The sequence below is a fragment of the Ursus maritimus genome, unplaced genomic scaffold (assembly GCF_017311325.1).
Source record: "Ursus maritimus isolate PB19 unplaced genomic scaffold, ASM1731132v1 scaffold_8, whole genome shotgun sequence".
Classification (NCBI taxonomy): Eukaryota; Metazoa; Chordata; class Mammalia; order Carnivora; family Ursidae; genus Ursus; species Ursus maritimus.
This window is the reverse complement of record NW_024426996.1, coordinates 45,899,739-45,919,188: the sequence shown is the minus strand read 5'-3', so window position 1 is coordinate 45,919,188 and position 19,450 is coordinate 45,899,739. Positions and strand designations below refer to the sequence as shown.

At 34.8% G+C, this 19,450-nt stretch overlaps 1 non-coding gene across 1 annotated transcript; it reads left to right on the top strand.

Annotated features, from left to right (window-relative positions):
* Positions 1-12,936: 12,936 nt before the first annotated feature.
* Positions 12,937-13,043, top strand: LOC121101603. The gene has a single exon (XR_005833587.1). It is a non-coding gene; the product is annotated as a U6 spliceosomal RNA (small nuclear RNA).
* Positions 13,044-19,450: the final 6,407 nt, after the last annotated feature.

The window sequence follows — 19,450 nt, the reverse complement described above, 5'->3', positions numbered from 1 at the left end:
CAAAAGATCCCTAAGATCTCTCTCTCTCTCTTTTTTTTTTACTTTTTTAATTTAAATTCAATTAGCCAACATATAGTACATCATTAGTTTTTGATGTAGAGTTCATTAAAAACCTTATACATTTGTGGGGAGTGGCTTATCCTTAGATATTTCATAGGATCATGTATGTATGTTGTATAAAGTAAATACTAACAGATCTGAAGGGGAAAATAGACAAGTATAAAACAACAGTGGAACACTTCCGTACCTCACTTGTAACAATGGCAAAAAAATGTATTCATCTTACCTAAGTGTGGAATCAGTAAAGAGCCAGACAGAAGACAAGTATGTGGCATTAGTTCTTAACCAAGTGGATCTGCTCTCATCCTATGCATTCTTGAAAATGGAAGAGGGGAAGAGGCTAAAGGGTGCTTGTATAATTGATTGTCTCAAGAAGTGTTTTTAATTATTATCTCCTACACTCAGGTTTGACCATTGGTTTATTAGTAAAGGACTTTTCAAAAAGCCAGTGACATATTTGGCCTTCATACAAGAAGTAAAGGAAATAGAAAATAGATGCTAAGAATAGTAATACTGAATACACGGAAATCAGAACTTACCAATAGCAATAAACAGTTAAGATATTTGAAAGAAGCAGTTAAGAAATGGAATCAAGGAAACTCTGCCCCAAAAGTGCCAGACTCACATGTTTGCATAATTGAATTCTATCAAAACTTTACGAAACATATAATTGTTTCTATTCAAATTCTTGAAACTAGAGAAAGACGGAAAGTTTTTAATTATTTTTATGTAAATCCATGCTATCGTTAATAACAAAAACTGACAAATAATACAAAAATGATAATTACCAGTACCAAACTAGTAAAATAAAACATTAGTAACTACAGTCCCTTGGTGTATTAAAAGAATAACACATTGCAACAAAGATGGGCTCAATAAAGAACTGAAAACAGCGTTTGGGGCCCCTGGATGGTTCAGTCAGTTAAGCATCTGGCTTCAGCTCCAGTCATGATACCAGGGTCCTCGGATTGAGCCCCATATCTGGCTCAGCGGGGAGTCTGCTTCTCACTCTTCCTCTTCCCTTCCCCCTCCCCTCCATTAGTGCTCTGTCTCTCACTTTCTCTCTCTCAAATAAATAAATAAAATATAAAAAAAAAACCCAAAACCTGAAAACGTGCTCAATCTGACAACCTTGAGATCATGACCTAAGTCAAAATCAAGAGTCAGATGCTTAAATGACTGAGCCTCCCAGATGCCCCCGTTTTCCTTTCTAAAAATAATTATTCTACTGATCTGAGATGTTGTCTTAATTATATACTGAATTTTTGTATATATTTTCATTTATCTCTATATTTTTTATTGTGTTCCATTGATCTGTCTGCCTATTTGTGTGGTTATTTCACATTTTTAATGTCTGCTTTAATTACACTTGTATGTATTATGTGCTAGTCCACCTGTTTTTCTTTTCTTTTGAAAAACTCTCCAAGATAGTTGCTTGCTCATTTTTTTTCCCACGTGAATGTTAGCATGGGCTTCTTTAACTCCATTTTCTAAAAGTTGGTGGGTTTTTTAGGATTACATTCATTTTAGAATAGCCAAATTATGAAAACAGCCCAAGTATCCAACAGCTGATTAGTGGATAAAGATGTGGTGTATGAATATATATATATGTATTAATATATATATATGGATATATATATGTATGTGTGTGTACATACACATACATATATACAATGGAATATTAGTCATAAAAAGGAATGAAATCTTACCATTTTCAATGACTTGAATGGACCTAGAGAGTATTATTCCAAATAAGTCAGAGAAAGACATATACCATATGAATCACTTATGTGGAATTTAAGAAACAAAACAAACAAGCAAAGGGAAAAAAACAAAACAAAACAGAGTCAAACCAAGAATAAAACTCAATTATAGAGAATAAACTGATGATTACCAGAGGGGAAGTGGGTGAATGGATTAAATATGTGATGGAAATTAAGGAGTGCACTTGCTAAGCACTGGATATCGTATACAAGTGTTGAATCACTAAATTGCATAACTGAAACTAATATTACATTTTATATTAACTAACTGGAATTTAAATAAAAACTTAAATTTAAAAATTAAATTTAAAAAAATGGTATATATTTTTCCATCCCTTAAAAAAAAAGGAGTGGGAACTTTGGGACATGATTAGACTATAAGTGGGGAGCTTTGATGCATGAGATTAGTGCCCTTATAAAAGAGGCCCAAAGAGCTCCCTTATCCCTTACGCCATGTGAGGTTACAGAGAGAAGATGGCCATCTCTGAAATAGTAAGAGAGTCCTCACCGTACACTGAATCTCCTAGTAGCTTGATCTTGGATTTCCAGCCTCCAGAAATGCAAGAAATAAGTTTTTATTGTTTATTTATAAGCCACTCAATCTGTTACAGCAGCTTAAATGGACAATGACACAGTGTGATATGTTCCATTCATGGGCAGTGGCATGAGCTACTGCAAAGTAAGTGGAAATGTAAAATCACTTTCTAGCCTTAAGAACTAGAACACTGTCACTTCCACATATATGACATTAGTCAAACCAAATCATATTCAAGCTAAAAGCAAAGGGTGGGGAAGTACATTATGACCACTTTGACACCATGGAAATGGTGTGAATGCAGGAATAATTGAATATTGGACCAAACATTCAATATACCACAGTCTACCCTCTTCATTTCGATTATTCTTGTCATTCCCACATGTAAAACACACTCCTCTCCATTCCAGGACAACCATATTTTTTATGCAGTCATGGCATCAGATTTGAAATGTAAAGTATTGTGATTTAGTTCAGATCTGAATGTAGTTCTTTTACTCCATAGACCTATGAAATAAAAATCAGATTATCTGGGGGGCACCTAGGTGGCTCAGTCGTTAAGCGTCTGCCTTCGGCTCAGGGCATGATCCCGGCATTCTGGGATCAAGCCCCACATCAGGCTCCTCCGCTGGGGGCCTGCTTCTTCCTCTCCCACTCCCCCTGCTTGTGTTCCCTCTCTCGCTGGCTGTCTCTCTCTGTCAAATAAAATCTTTAAAAAAAAAAATCAAATTATCTGGGAAAGAATACACACACGGTACACTCTCATTTTCAAAAAGGAACGAAGATTCGTAACAGTCACTAGTCTAGATCGATTTTAAAAACACTGAGCAAATTGTTAACAGTTACTCAAACTCTTGGGTACTGGATAGTACTTAATTAGGCATTTAATTCTAATTCGTCACGTTGTTTCCCATATCCACAGTTTTCCAAAGCTTTTGTGTCACATAATTTAAAAGATTATTCATTTCTATCTTACACGGCCACTTCTGAGGAATACATTGGAACACATACCGTTTTTGGTGGCCTGTCTGCATTGCCAGCCTACGTCCTGCCAGCTGTAATTTTGGGGCCCAGTGCTAGGCATTTATTTTGGATCTATAATGACATTGTTTTGCTCATATAGCCCTTTCTGAAACTTTCTTGAATTTTATGTCTGAAGACATCTAATTCTGTGCCAAAAAACATATTCACAATTATTTTTTTGAAACATGTCTTTCTTTTTGGACTGAATTGTTGGTAATAATATTAGGCTGATCTGGGACTTTCTTGGGAGGCCCATTGTCCCTCAAAAAAGAAAAAAAAATAAAAGAAAAGCTCATTCTTCTTGAGCTAGTATCTACCCAGAGTATGCTCCTATCATCGTATTGGCAGAGGGGTAGAGAGGTAAGTGATCAAAGTAAGTCACTAGGACAATCATAATGTCAAGAACTTTACACTTATGATGAAGCCATGAGATGGATTGGAATGTCATAACAGCTAAAGAACTGGTATCAATAAGTACATATGAAAATATCAAAAAAAATGCAGTAACTTTCCAGTTTTTTAAATTATTTTGAGTCCTTTATAAGTACTTTATAATTTTACGTTAAAAACCTTATACATTTGGGGGGAGTGGCTTATCCCTAGATATTTCAAGTTGTTGCTATTTTTTTTGGGGGGGTGCAAAAAGGTAGTTTTATTAAATCACAGGGACAGGACAGAAAGAGCTGCTGCCCTGGGATTGTGAGGAGCAACTGATAATATAATTTAGGGTTGGGGGAAGTAAAGACAAAGGGAAGTTCCAAAAGGATTTTCATTTGCAACTTGTTGCTATATTAATGGAGTTTTCTTTTGCTCTCTTCTACCCAGTAGAAATGAAAGTTGTTGATTTCCAATGTTAATATACCTTATATTGCCTTTTATACTGCCTTTGAGAGTTTTCTCTTTTTGTAGTAATTTTCAGTATCTTGTCTTGAGTTTTCCAATCATATCTTCTATAGAGGATGCTCTCATTAATATGAGAGACAAAGATCCTTACACTTTATGCCAATTCTTTTTGGTTCAATGACATACTTCTTCCCCAGATATCCTTGAATACAGCATTTTAATTTTGCTTCTTCCATGTTCCTGGCCACATAGTTAAATCATTTTCCAATTCTCATGATTCCAAGTATGATAATTAATTTTGGTCAACTTGACTGGGCTACAGGATGTCCAGATATTTAGTTAAACATTATTCTTCATGGGTCTGGATGAAATTAATATTTAAATAATTAGACTGAATAAAGCGGATTGCTCTCTTCAATTTGGGTCGGCCTTATCCAATCCATTGAAGGCCTGAATAGAACAAAAATGTGAAGTAAAGAATAATTTGCTGTCTTTGCCTGTCTGAGCCTGGATATTGGTCTTTTCTTGCCTTTGGACTCATTACAGATTAGAATGTATAGCTTTGTCTCTTCTGGTTCTCAGGGCTTTGAATTGGAACAATACTTTTCACTATTCTGGATCTGCAACTTGTAACTGCAGATCTTTAAACTTTTCAGTCTTTACAACCATGTGAGTTAAATCCTTATAACAATATCTTTATATCTGTATCTGTAGATCACCAATACATATGTATACATCACTATGTACATGTATCACTATATATAGAAAAAACTATGTACGAATACGGTAATTGTGCAGCCTCTAACTGGGGATCAAAATTGTGAGTTATACACTAAGATTTAAACCAAATATTTTCTATTATTGATGCAGATCCAATTTTAAAAATGTCCAGTAAGGAAAGATATAGCCACATACAAGATTACAGACATTTAAAATTAGAAACTCATGTGAAAACACTTCTGATTATTTAGAAAAAGTAATCACAGAATAATAGCATAAACAGTTTGGACATTATTTTTCAAGTAATGAAAGGTATAGGAAAGATAATATCCTTCATTATGCATGCTAAGATGTTTAGCGATAAGGGTCATACCTGTAGAACAAATAGAATAGTATTAAAATTTACCTTTCCCATGGCTGTGCTATCATTGGTGGTTTGAGAGCAACTATTTCAGGTACTGTGTCCTGGATAATGTTATATTGAAATCTTCCACAGATGCTAAATATTAATAAGTATTCAAAATATATTTTTGTCTCAATTATATCTGATGTTATATAGATATCTGCCAAGGATTTGTGTAGTTTGGAATTACCTTATTAGTAGTAAGAGGCAAGAGTTTAAAAATGAATTTAGAAACTTACTCCATGAGGGGTTCCTGGGTGGCAGAATTGGTTAAGTGTCCAACTCTTGGTTTTGGCTCAGATCCTGATCAAGCTCCACACTGGGCTCTGTGCTCAGCGTGGAGTCTGCCTGAGATTTCTCTTTTCCTCTCCCTCTACCCCTCCCACTTGTGTGCTCGTGCTGTCTCTCAAATAAATAAATAAATAAATAAATCTTTAAAAACTTACTCTGTGGGATTTAATATAAAGAGATCAGGAATAAAACCTAAAAACTAAGTGACAGTGTTAACGAATGGCCAAATGAACAGAAAAAGCATCGTCACTGTTTATGGAAACTGAAACATACTGGAAAATAATAATCTCAATACAATTACTACTGACTTGTTTAGTGTTTTTCTGATATTTAAGCCCTTCCATTTTGTTCACAAAATTTTTTATCATTTAGAATTTTGTCCTTGAACAAAATCCATTGAGAATATCTATTCTAGAAATTTGAGTCAATTAAGTTTTAAATGGTGGATACGCTATAACGAGAGTTAAAAGCATTTAATTTTTAATTAGAATGTTACCTTGTAGATGGAGATATAGGGAGCCCATTCACTGTTATTCAAAAATTTAAATAACTTTCAAATTATGCAGCATAGAATGCAAGCTATAAAAATTCTCACTGACTACTTTGTAGAGATTTCCTTCACATTATTTGAGAAGTACAAAAGTAAAAAATTGTACATCAGATCTCAGATCAGATGCTTGCTTACTTAATTCGTGTGTAACTTTGTCTTCCTGCGACTATCCATAAGATTAATTTTTGTTTTGTTCCAGTTGTCAAGTTAGGTTACGCCAAAAAACAGATTTAAGTTAAAACTTAAAAAAAATATATCTTCTTTTGTATTGGAGAATATATTTAGATTATTTATAGAAATTTCCTCTTTTTAAACTTGATTGAATGAGTAAGATTGCTCTAGTTATTCTTTTTTTAACTTAAGAAGAGAGAATAAAGAGCTTAGATTAAGAATTACATTTTCATGTTTTATTAATTTTCTGGGTAAAGATTTATACCAGCCAATGGGGCGCCTGGGTAGCGCAGTCGTTAGGTGGCTGCCTCCAGCTCAAGGCGTGATCCCGGCATTCTGGATTGAGTCCCACATCGGGCTCCTCCGCTGGGAGCCCGCTTCTTCCTCTCCCACTCCCCCTGCTTGTGTTCCCTCTCGCCGGCTGTCTCTCTGTCACATAAATAAATAAAAAATCTTTAAAAAAAAAAAAAATTTATACCAGCCAAGAAAAAAGTTGTAAGGGTACGAACTAAAAGTAGTAAGATGAGTTTAATAAGAGTATTGCCTCAAGTCAAATGAAAAGAAGAAATAATTTCCCTTGATTTGCTTTGAATACTTAACCTGTTTGCAATTTCCATTCATTTATTAATGTCAGATATATTTATTAAAAACCAATTAATGCATTTTGTTTTCCTCCTAATGTAAGATCCTTGATTAGGGAATGAGAATGGCTTGTCTTAGCCAAAGGTGTCATTTGTATGGATTGGTAGGATGCATGGATACTTTTTGAGTTATACAAACATTTTCTATAATTTTGAATATTATTTTCAAGGCTGTTGTAAGGAAATTTATTTCTCCCATCTCTAACTGAAATCACTTGGTCTTACTTTGACCATAAAATAGTATGTGCAATTTACAGATAACTCTGTTTAAGTTATTACTTTTATATAGATTTATCTTCCAGATAAATACACACTTATCTTCCAGATAAAATACATTTAATTTAATACTGACTTTATTTTAATTATATGGTTTAATTCAAGAAATATTAATTATTAAAAGTGATGTTGGTCATTATGTAACTTTCATAGATGTTATACCTTAAATGCATAGGGATAATCAGCAGAATGGTGAAAAAGATTTTGCCAGCCTGTGAACATCAATGAATTAGAGCTAACATTGATTTATAAATGGTATTTGGCATCATATTTGCTTGGTAGATTGTTTTGTGTTCCAAGCCACAAGTTACTTGTCAACCATCATATATGATGTGTAATTAACAGAGCAAATGAACAGACCTATGTGACATAATGTCACAGTATCTTAAAATATATGTGAATGTTTAATATATAGGCCATAAATGTTTTTGTAGGAATGAGCAAGTTATGCTTTCATTTTTGACACTTTTTTTTTTTTTAAGAAAGATGTAATATTTCATTCTTTGGGAATTTTCCACTAAACTTAACTATCTACGTGCTATAATTATGCCAACTAGGAGTTTACATATTTTTAGCTATGATGTGATTTTTTTTTTAAAGATTTTATTTGATAGACAGCCAGCGAGAGAGGGAACACAAGCAGGGGGAGTGGGAGAGGAAGCAGCAGGCTCCTAGCAGAGGAGCCTGATGTGGGGCTCGATCCCATAACGCCAGGATCACGCCCTGAGCCGAAGGCAGACGCTTAACGACTGAGCCACCCAGGTGCCCCATATGATGTGATATTTTGAATGTCTTCTGACATGGTACACATGCAGGGCATCATTACTCCCTTTACTGTAGGGTAATCTCAGAAGGGTGAAAATTCTGGATAAATATTTTAGAATAACAATATGGGCTTCCTGTTAGGTTTTAAAATACCCAGTATAATTATTAGAACCAGAAAAAATTGTATTACTAAACCTATTTTTAAGGAAGATTCAGATGTGCTTTCTCTAAATGGCTGGAGTTCAGGGCTATTTGGATTAATATGCATTATACATATTTTTCGGATTAAGCTAAACAACCTGGGAAATGGATGGCCAATGAACCACTTTATCTGTACTCTGCAGGTACCTTGAGTAGTTTCCCACCTGCAACATAATTATAATTCTATTTTGATGTAGGCAGTGCTACAGTAGCTAAAATATTTTTCACTTTTTCCCAGAATATCCCACAGGGAAATGCAAGATAATGCAGCCTATTTTAAAACAATATTGTTTCCCTGAATTTAAGCAGTAAAATGTAACCATAATTCAGGAATGGCTCATGTATCCTTCAATAGAAAAAGGGACAATTGCTGTCCATGTTGAGGAACAGGAACAACATTAAGTAGACATCATGAGTGTCCCTCAATATTTTGTTAATAAGATTGCTTTGATGATTTTCTAAATCAAAATTACTTATTCAAAAATGTTTGGATTCTTATAAGATATTTTGATTTGATTTTTTTCTACACATTTAAATGGAATATAAGGTTGAAACATTTTGGAAATAGATGGGAAAATGTATCTTGGCATTAATGATTTAGACATTTGAGGGAAATACATGTTCACATGCATTTATATTCATATATGTGTATATACATATGTAATATTTTACATATATTCAAATTTGATTTGAGTAATTTGGAATTTCATTTTGTTTTTAAAAGTACAATTAGGAACTTCACTATTTGTCATCAGAATGGACCCACAAAGACACCCAGGCCAAAATCCCTAGAATTTGTGAATATGTTATCTGACAAAGGATTTTACAGTTGTCATTAAGGTTATGGACCTTAAAATAGGGAGATTACCTCAGATTATCTCATGGGGGTCCAATCTAATCACACAGTCTCTAAAGGCAGAGGACTTTCCAAAGTGAGGTGAGAGAGATGACGTAGCAAGAGAAGTCAGAGATATTTAAAGCACAAGAGGGGCTTGATGCACTGTTGTTGAAGGGGCAACACGGAAAGCATGACAAAGAATGCAGACAACATCTAGGAGCAAAGGAAGTGAGACTGACGGCCAGTGAGAAAATAGGGACCTCAGTTCTACAATAACAGGTAAATGGAATCAGCCAGCACCTTGAAAGCCAACAACCAGAGCCTCCATAAAGAAGGCAGCCCTGTTGGGGCACCTCGGTGGCTCAGTCTGTTGAGTGTCTGCCTTCGGCTCAGGTCATGATCCCAGAGCCCTGGAATCAGTCCCACATTGGGCTCCCTGAGCAGGGAGCCTGCTTCTCTCTCTGTCTCACACTCTCTCTCACATCAATCAATCTATCAAAAAAAAAAAAAAAAAAAAGGCAGCCCTGTCAACACCTTGATTTCAGCTTTAGGAAACCCTCGTTTACCCTAACTTCTGACCTACAAAATATGTGAGATAATAAATCTGTGTTTTATGCCACTAAATTTGTGGTCATTTGTTACTGCAGCAATAAAAATCTAATATACTATGTTTTAACCAGACAGTTGGACAGAGCTATAATTTTATACTAGCCTCTTTTATTTAGCTATTTTTTATATTAGGAATTCATCACTGTGATAGTATATTTCATATGATAATACTTACCTGTAGGAACATGGCCCAAATGGAAAACCATCCATAGTCACTACTGTTTCTACCTTTACTAGTTCCCCCGTGGTATCTCCTGTACTGGACCATTACAGATGGCTGCATCTCTGTGGCCCCTTGCCTAACCATCTTGAAAATGCTCTGGAAAATCCATATATTTTTTTCAGGATGAGTTGAAGACTAACCCTCCCATCTTCTCCCCTTCCCACCAGTAACAATGACACAGAAATAAACATAAGCAAGAATAAAGAAGTGCATGCATTTTTACATTTTACCTCAATGACAGTTCAAATGCAGACTGTTCCAATTATTCTATTAATAGAGCTTCCAGGCTTAGTTCTTTTAATCTTTTTGAGAATGTGTGTGTTGAAGCCAGACCTTGTTTTGGGACATGTGATTTCTACATATGATAGGATTTCTAGGCCCCAGAATTTGTTTCTCATTTCTCTGTTCAGATCTGGTCATTTGATACACATATCTGTTAGGATACTAGTCTGGCCATGCAAAGCTTATTATGTTACTTTGCCCTAGAAGAAGAAAATTATTGCTCATCTTCCATCCAAAGCTGTAGCCCCTCAATGTAGGTTCATATCATGTGGCAGCCATAGAAGTGTGCCTTTTAGATAACTGGTCAAAAGAGAACCAGCTGTGCATTGTGAAACTGCTCAGTCTCTAGCTGTGGCTGCCTTTAGACTGTGCTTCAGCTTGCCAGCTGTGGCCTTCTAGAAAGTCCTCATCAATGACTGAGCACCATGGAGGTACAAGAACTTGCTGTTGTGGTCAGTTTAGGACTCCACTCTGGAGTTGTACTATGCTTTGAGGCTCTTTTTACCCCATATTCTTTCCCCCATTGCTCTTCTTTCAGAGATATAGGACCTGCATTACAGTCTGAAGGCTTTTCTGGCCTATTCTTTTTCCCTCTCCCTTTTAACTTTCATAGGCATTATCCCTCAGTAAATCTGTATTTCTAATTCCACCTTAGTATCTGCCGCCCAGGGAATCTATCTAACACATAAGATTAATTTATTAATTTTCTTTAATTTTCTTTTCCTCTGGATGGTTTTCTGTGACTTTGAAGATATGTGCTTTTCTTGGACTAATTTTTTCTCGTTTTTATGTGGCTTAATTTGATCATTTATAAGATACTGCTATGGCCTGTGTCCCTTCAAAATTCATATACTAAAATCTAATCCTCAAGTCGATGGTATTAGGAGGTTAGAGATGATTAGAGCCCTCATAAAAAAGGCCCACAAAGCTCCCTTACCTCTTATACCATGTGACAACACAGCGAGAGGGTACTGTGAACCAGAAAGTGAGCACTTACCAGAAACAGAATGTGCTAGCACTTGATCTTATACTTCCTACCCTCCATATCTGTTGTATATAAGCCACCCAGTGTATGGTATTTTGCCTGAACTAAAACAGAGGCGTATTTCAGGATTTATTTATTTTTTTGGTGGGGGGAGGGAGATGAGTTAAAAGTATGCATGTAATGATTAGCATTAATCTGTGTAAATATTTTTTTCTTCATAATTTATGTATTCATTTAACCCATGCTTACTGAGGGCCTGTTATAGGTTGTAGTCTCTTCTAGAGCTGGGATATAGCAATGGGCACTACAGACAGAAACTTTGCTTTTATTGAGTTTATTATATTCTACTGAGTGGAAACTGTAAATAAATTTAAAAATAAATAAAATATATTCTATTTAGATGCTTTTAGGTAATATGGAGAAAAATAAAGGTAGAGATTTGAGTGGGTCCAGAGTGTTTTCTTATTCTCCATAAGGTCATAGGAAGTGAATTCAGAGGCTCAGAGATAACTTGAGAGTTATGCAGTTATGTTTTAGAATTGATGTAAACAAAGATAAAAGGCACAATGATATTAGTAATGATGATCACAAATAAAATAGTAGCCATGATGTTGCTGGTGATATAAAGGGAAAGGAGCGATAGTCTAGGCAGAAGTACACAGGTTCACTAATCCAGTATGTCTATGCTTTCTATATATTCGCATCTTAAAGACTCTCAAAATTACTTTTGTTTGTTCATGACATTATAATGATGCAGGGCTTTTTAAAATCAATGGTTAAATTTGATGTATGATGAAAAACACAGATATTCTGTATTTCTTGTTTAGCTGTTATCTGTAGGTCTCTTCATTAAACTGAATTTTTCCAAACTTCTACATTTGTAAAGCTCTAATTCTGAGATGCTTGGCAATTTTTGCTGTTTTTGATGTTAATACCATGTGTCCAAGTGGTAATATCTAAATGCTTGGCAAGCTTATTTCAATGGTGTTTCAGAATTTAAAATTTTGGGAGACATATTAAGCCTCATTAAACATTCATATTTAATTAAAAAGCAAATATGTGATAACATCAAAACAAAGAAATGAATTCAGATGACAGATGGATTAGCATATAAATTCTATGAATTAATAAATTAGAAAACACAGAAAATTCACATCTTACACCTCTACCTGGAACATTTCTTCTGGCATTAAATGTAAGACACATTTGGATTTCATCAATATTAAAATATGTAAAATGCGTGTTTATATTGCCTCTATTCAAAGTTAAAAACCATCGCTTCAATTCACTTTTGGGTCTAATCCATGCTAGTAGCACATGTGTCCTAAAGAGCAGAGGCCATTTTCCTTTTAAGCATGACTTTATCAATCAGTTGCTTTTTAATGATTAATTGCAGAATCCATGTGCATGTATTTGCAATAGGTTGGATCCATCTTAGACTACTTCCTTCATTCCTCTTTGTGTCTGAGGAGAGCAATGTTGGAGAACTGGCATTACCTGACCTTAACGTTTACTATAAATTTACAGTAATCAGGACAGTATGTTGGTAAAAGACTAGACAAATCACTGGAATAGAATGGGGAGAATAGACCCACATAAATATAGTTAACCCATATGTGACAAAAGAGCAAAGGCAACATAATGGAGCAAAGATCGTCTCTGCAACACGTGGTGCTGGAAAAATAGGACATCTACATGCAGAAGGATGAATCTGAACACAAACCTTGCACCCTTCACAAAAATTAACTCAAATCATAGTGCTCACTTTGTCAGCACATATACTAAAATTGGAAGAGTACAGAGATGATTAGCATGATTCCTGTGTAAGAATGACATGCAAATTTGTGAAGCATTCAACATTTTTGGAAACAACAGATGTTGGTAAGGATATGGAGAAAGGGGAACACTCTTACACTGTTGGTGGAATTATAAACTGGTGCAGATGCTCTGGAAAATAGTATGGAGACTCCTAAGGAAGTTAAGAATAGAACTACCCTATGACCCAGGGATTGAACTATGAGGTATTCGATGTTTAGAGCATCATTTTCAACAATAGCCAAATTACAGAAAGAGCCCAAATGTCCATTGACTGATGAATGGATAAAGAAGAGGTAGTGCATGTACCCGCCACCCCTGCCACACACACTGGAATATTACCCAACCATCAAAAAGAATGAAATCTTGCCACTTGCAATGACATGGATGGAGCTAGAGTGTATTATGCTAAGCAAAATAAGTCAGTAGGACAAAGACAAATAACCACATAATTTTACTCATATGTGGAATTTAAGAAACAAAACAGATGAACATAGAGAAAACAAAAGAAAAAGAGAGAAACATAAGAGACTCTTAACTATATAGAACAAACAGGGTTGCTGGAGAGAAAGTGGGTAGGAGGATGGGTTAAATGGGTGATGGGTATTAAGGAGGGCACTTGCTGTGATGAGCACTGAGTGATATATGTAAGTGATGAATCACTAAATTCTACTCCTAAAACTAATATTATACTATATGACAACTAAAATTTAAAGAAAATTTTGAAACACACACACAAATGAATCACAGACCTAAAAATGCAAAGTTGTAAAACTCCTAGAAGATAACAGGAGAGAATCTAGATGGCTTTGGGTTTAGAGATGACTTTTTATTTATTTAATTTATTTTTAAAATAATTTTTTATTTGAGTATAGTTGATACACAGTGTTACCTTAGTTTCAGGTGTACAACATAGTGATTCAACTTCTCTGTATGTTGTGCTCTGCTCACCACAATTGTAGCTACTTTCTGTCACTATATAATGCTACTGTGATGTGACTGACTGTATTCCCTATGCTGTGCCTTTTATTAATATGATTTATTCATTCATAACTGGCAGCCTGCATCTCCCACTCCCCTTCACCCATTTTTCCCATCTTCCTACCCACCTCCCCTCTGGCAACCATCAGTTCTCTGATTCTGCTTCTTGTTTGTTTGTTTGTTTATTCATTTGCTTTTTTAGATTCCACATATGAGTGAAATCATATGGTATTTGTCTTCCTCAGTCTGACTAATTTCACTTCACATAATACCTTCAGGGTTTATTCATGTTGTCACAAATGACATGATCTCAGCCTTTCTTAAGGCTGTGTCATATTCCATTATATATATGAACCACATCTTATCTATTCATCTATTGATGGATATTTAGGTTGTTGCCATATGTTAGCTATTGTAAATAATGTTGCAGTAAACATAGGGTTGTATGTATTTTTTCGAATTAGTGTTTTCATTTTTTTTTTTTTACTAAACACCTAGTAATTGAATTATTGGATCATATGGTAATGGTACTTCTATTTTTAATTTTTTGAGAAAACTCCATATTGTTTTCCACAGTGGCTGAATGAATTTTCATTCCACCAACAATACATAAAGGTTCCTTTTTCTCCACTTCCTTGCCATCAATTGCTGTTTTTTTGTCTTCTTGATTTTAGCCATTCTAACAGGTATGAGGTGATATCTCATTATGGTTTGATTTTCATTTCCTTGTGATTAGTGATATTGAGCATCTTTTCATGTGTCTGTAGGCCATCTGTATGTCTTCTTTGGAAAAATGCCTATTCGGTCCTCTGCCAATATTTTAATCAGATTATTTGTGTTTAGTTGTATAAGTTCTTTCTATATTTTGAATATTAACCATTATTGGATATATTATTTTCAAATATCTTCTTCCATTTAGTAGGTTGACTTCTTATGTTGTTGATGGTTTCCTTTGTTGTGCAAAAGCTTTTTTTTTTTTTTTAAGATTTTATTTATTTATTTGACAGAGATAGAGACAGCCAGTGAGAGAGGGAACACAAGCAGGGGGAGTGGGAGAGGAAGAAGCAGGCTTCCAGTGGAGGAGCCCGACATGGGGCTTGATCCCAGAATGCTGGGATCACGCCCTGAGCCAAAGGCAGATGCTTAACGACTGAGCCACCCAGGCGCCCCTGCAAAAGCTTTTTTATTTTTATATAGTCCCAATACTTTATTTTCACTTTGGTTACCTTGCCTTAGGGTACATGTTACTACAGCCAATGTCCAAGAAATCACTGCCTGTGTTTTCTTCTAGGATTTTTATGGTTTCAGGCCTCACACTTACATCTTTAATCCATTTTAAGTTTATTTTTTCTTTCTGGTGTTCAGAAGTGACCTAGTTTCATTCTTTTGTATGTAGCTGTCCAGTTTTCCCAGCACCATTTATTGAAGAGACTTTTTCCCATTGTATATGCTTTCTTCCTTTGTTATAGAATAATTGACCATATAAAAGTAGGTTTATTTCTGGCTCTATTCTGTTCCATTGATCTATATGTCTTTTTCTTTTCTTTCTTTTTTTTTTTTTTTTTTTTTGCCAGTACCATGACTGTTTTGATTAGCATGGCTTTGTAATATATCTTGAAGTCTGGAATTGTAATAGCCACAGCTTCATTTTTCTTTCTCAAGATTGATTTGGCTCTTCTGGGTTTTTTGTAGTTCCATAAAATTTTTACAGTTATTTTTTTCTAGTTCTAGGAATGGTGATGACTTTTTAGGTGAAAAGCTAAAGGCATGATCCATAAAAGGAATAATTGATAAGCTGGACTTCATTAAAAAATAAAAATTTCTACTCTGCAAGGATACTGTCAGGAGAATGAAAAAAACAAAACAAAACAAGTCACAGATAAGGAGAAAATATTTGCAAAAGACATATTTGACAAAATACTGTTGCCCAAAATATATAAAGAACTCTTAGAACTCTATAATAAGAGAATAACCCAATTTTAAACAAATAGGCAAAAACCTTAAATATTTCAGAAAGAAGGTATACAGATAGCAAAAAGCATATGGAAAGATGTTCCATATCATATTTTATCAGGGAGATGCAAATTAAAACAACAATTACGTGCCACTGCACACCTATTAGAATGGCCTAAATTTGGAACTCTGACAACACCGAATGTGAGTAAGATTGTGGAGCTGTAGAAACTCTCATTCATTGCTGGTGAGAATACACAATGGTATAGCTGTTTTGGAAGACAAAATTAAACATATTCTTACCATAAAATCCAGTGATGTGCTCCTTGGTATCTACTCAAAGGAATGGAAAACTTACGTCCAAACATAAATCTGCACATGAATGATTATAGCAGCTGTTTTCATAATTGCCCAAACAAAAGCAACCAAGATGTCCTTCAGGGGGTGAGTGGGTAAATAAACTGTGGTACATCCAGATAATGGAATGTTATTTAGCACCAAAAAGAAGTGAGCTATCACACCTTGAAAAGACATGGAGGAAATTTAACTGCATATTACCAAGTGAATGAAACCAGTCCGAGAAGGCTGAATTCTGGTTGATTCTAAATCTTTGCCATCATGGAAAAAGAAAAAACCATGGAGACAGTAAAATGTCGGTTGTTGCTAAGGGTTTGGGGGTAGGGAGGGATGAATAGGTGGAGCATGAATAGGAGGATTTTTAGGGCAGTGAAACTATTTTGTATGATAGTATAATGGCGAACATAATACTTACACATTTGTGAAAACCTATTGAATGTATAATACCAGTAATGAACTCTATGTAAACTTTGGACTCTGAGTGATAATGATGTGACAATGTAGGTTTAATCAGGTGTAACAAATGTAGCACTGTGATGGGGGATGTCGAAAAGGGGGTGGCTATGCACATGTGGGGACAGGAGTTCTATGGGAAATCTTTCTCCTGCTTGATTTTCTATAAACCTAAAACTGCTCTAAAAATAAAGCCTATTAAAAAAGTACTGAGTAGGGGCACCTGGGTGGCTCAGTTGTTAAGCATCTGCCTTCGGCTCAGGGCGTGATCCTGGCGCTCTGGGATCGAGCCCCACATCAGGCTTCTCCCCTGGGAGCCTGCTTCTTCCTCTCCCACTCCCACTGCTTGTGTTCCCTCTCTCGCTGGCTGTGTCACTCTCTCTCTCTCTCAAATAAATAAATAAATAAAATCTTTTTTAAAAAAGTACTGAGTAAGCTAAATTAATAGAAATTATCCAATTTTCACAGCAGAGATAAAGAAATTGAATAAAAATAAACAGAGTATGAGTAAACTGTGGGACACAATATAAAGTGGTCTAACAAATCAGTAATGATAGACTCAGGACTAGAGGAGAGAGAAAATAGTGAAAACAAATTTGAAGAAATAATGGCTGACATTTTCTCAAATCTGGTGGAAAATGATTTCACAGTTTCAAGTTCAATGAACCCCAAGAAAGATAAATACAAATAAATTCACACTTATAATTGAATTCTTGAAAATCAAAGATAAAGAACAAATAAGTACTTAAAAGATGCAGAGGAAAAAGGATAATTGAATACAGAGAATGATAAAACTATATAAAGCCTCAACAAATTTCAGTATTTAGTTCATAAGTATAAGTATATTATCTTACCACATTGTAATTATATTAGAAGCTAATAGTTAAAAGAATATTAAAATGGGGGCGCCTGGGTGGCTCAGTCGTTAAGCTTCTGCCTTCGACTCAGGGCGTGATCCCGGTGTTCTGGGATCGAGCCCCACTTCAGGCTCCTGTGCTGGGAGCCTGCTTCTTTCTCTCCCACTCCCCCTGCTTGTGTTCCCTCTCTCGCTGGCTGTCTCTCTCTCTGTCAAATAAATAAATAAAATCTTTAAAAAAAAACACAAAGAATATTAAAATGTTCTTTTACATTCGTAAATTGAGAAATGCTCTTCTGTATGAGTCAATGAAAAAATCACAATGAAAACTTAATATTAAATAACCCTCTATGACTGCTAAATATTTTGAAATTTTTCCTTTATTTCAGCAGATCACTGGGGAAATTTATGTTTATCTTCACTAATTTCTTCCTGTATTAAAATGAATCATACAATTTACATATACTGCAATGGCAGTTAGAATTAAATAGTCTGTAACATCAACCTTGCACATATCAGGTAAGTTTGCCATAGTTTATGTCTTTTGTGATTATGCTTCTACAATTGCATTACCATAATGAATGTGTAATCCACTAGAAAGCATTTTAATTTATTGAACCATGTTATCGTTAACAAAGTGTCCGGATAATAAAGTAGCTGATTCTGCATTTTTGTAGAAACCTTGAAGACAAGAAACATTGAAGGCTCTTCATCTCATAGTATAATTCATCCTATTCATCTTTCCAACAGCATATGCACTACCAATGAATTTGATTTCTCGGCATACAGTATTGAATTATCAGTGGTTTGCTTGTTACGCTCAAGACACATATTAGTGGTTGGAACGGAGACACAAGACACATTAATTAGCTCAGAAACTACATAGTTACAAGTAACTGTCTATGAATTTAATTTGTTGGCCTACAGATGTATTAATAACAAAAAGACAAGATAATGTATTTAGAGTCCCTGATTAATACCAAAAGTTCAATTTAAAAATTTATTCCTTTTGTAAGAACAAATAAAGGATTTTTTCATTTTTCTGTACTTAAAAGTCAGATAACTTAGCTTTTAGAAAACTTGCAATAAAAATAGAAAGTAGAAAATAATGAGGGTGTTATCACAATATTGACTATTCACTAAATGCGTGCTTTATCTCTTTTAATGCCACCATTGGCAGATTAGTATTTCCATTTTAGGGCTGAGAACATTGGGGTTCATAGAGGACTAAAACCTGCTAATGAATACAGTGCTAATAATAATAGATTCGGGATTCAAACCCTGGTTTGGGTGCATTAAATTATGCCACATGACTTTGAAAATATTATTCACCTTGCCTATAAATAAAATTGATATGTTATTCTGTTATTTATCACTTTATACTTAGTATAGGTTAAATCTTTAACAAATTGAGTTTAGATTCCCTTATTGCTCTGTGAGAGATATATAAGAGGATTAATCAAGGAAGAATTTAGTATCCTGGTAAGAAATGAAAGGTAACAATGGATAGATAGTTGCAAAGTTTGAGTACTTTGTACACTTCAAAACCAATTATTTGAGTTATATAAAATAGGAATGATACAAAATAGATTTCTGATATTCAAAATAAAACGTCAAAAAATGAACGAAACCAATTATAAAACTTTTTTAAACATTAAAAAATCTAATGAAGATGAGGACTTTGGCTAATGGCCCTAGTGGTTTCACTAGGACCCAGTTTAACCTCCAGCAATAAAACTAGCAAACCAAACAATTGTATGAAGTAATTCTTTCAGACATTGGACAACAGTCATCCTGCTTTCCTCTTTATGGTGTTTTCTAGGACATGGTGCAAAGAGAGGAATCCAAGCTAAACA